We start from the raw sequence: 730 nt of genomic DNA, 5'->3' as shown, positions 1-730 counted from the left end.
GCCAGGCGCCGACCGGGCAGGCTGGGCCGGGGAAGAGGGGGAGGGGAGCGGGAGGCGGCGCGGCCCGGGAGGTCGGAGGTGGCCGCTGCTGCCGGACAGCCGCTGCGCAGTCGGGGCTACTTTCTTCCTCGGGGTGCTGCTGTCGCCTCCCGAGGAAGAAAGGTGGCGAAGGCCGCGTCGCGCTGGCCCTGGGCGGCATTTAAAGGTGGCAGGGGCCCGGCTCGGGAACCGGGAACAGGGCGGGGACCCAGCTGGGCTGCCGCGGCTTGCTCAGCTTGCCCTGCCCCTCGGCCATTGGAAGGTGGCGGGAGGCTGGGGCGGGTGGCTGAGGAGGGAGGGAAGGGCTAGTCGCCTTCGGGGCGTGCGGGACGGAGGGAGGAGGCTCTGGGGGCTGGGGAGGTGGGGACCAGGGCAAGCCAGGTGACAGGTGCTTGTGACACTTTTGCCCCTCCCTTTTAGCCAACCTCCTTGCTTTTGTCACGTCCTGGGGCAGGTGGGACGGAGGAAGCAGAGGTCAAGGAAGACTGGAGGGTGGGAGGGGTATTCCAGAGCTCGTGATTTTTTTCAGAGAATAAGCTCTTTCAGAAAATTCCTACAGAGTGGAAAGGAAGATTCACTCTGTCCTCTAGGGTAGAAAGATAATGAAGTCTCTAGACTTGAATAAATATTTGACCCAAAAACAAGAGGCAGAAAGGACTCAAAGTAAGGGTTTTTATATCCCAGGAGGCTA

This window comes from Suricata suricatta, chromosome 4, assembly GCF_006229205.1.
Source record: "Suricata suricatta isolate VVHF042 chromosome 4, meerkat_22Aug2017_6uvM2_HiC, whole genome shotgun sequence".
Lineage (NCBI taxonomy): Eukaryota > Metazoa > Chordata > Mammalia > Carnivora > Herpestidae > Suricata > Suricata suricatta.
The sequence above is the reverse complement of the archived record's forward strand: the minus strand, read 5'-3'. Positions refer to the sequence as shown.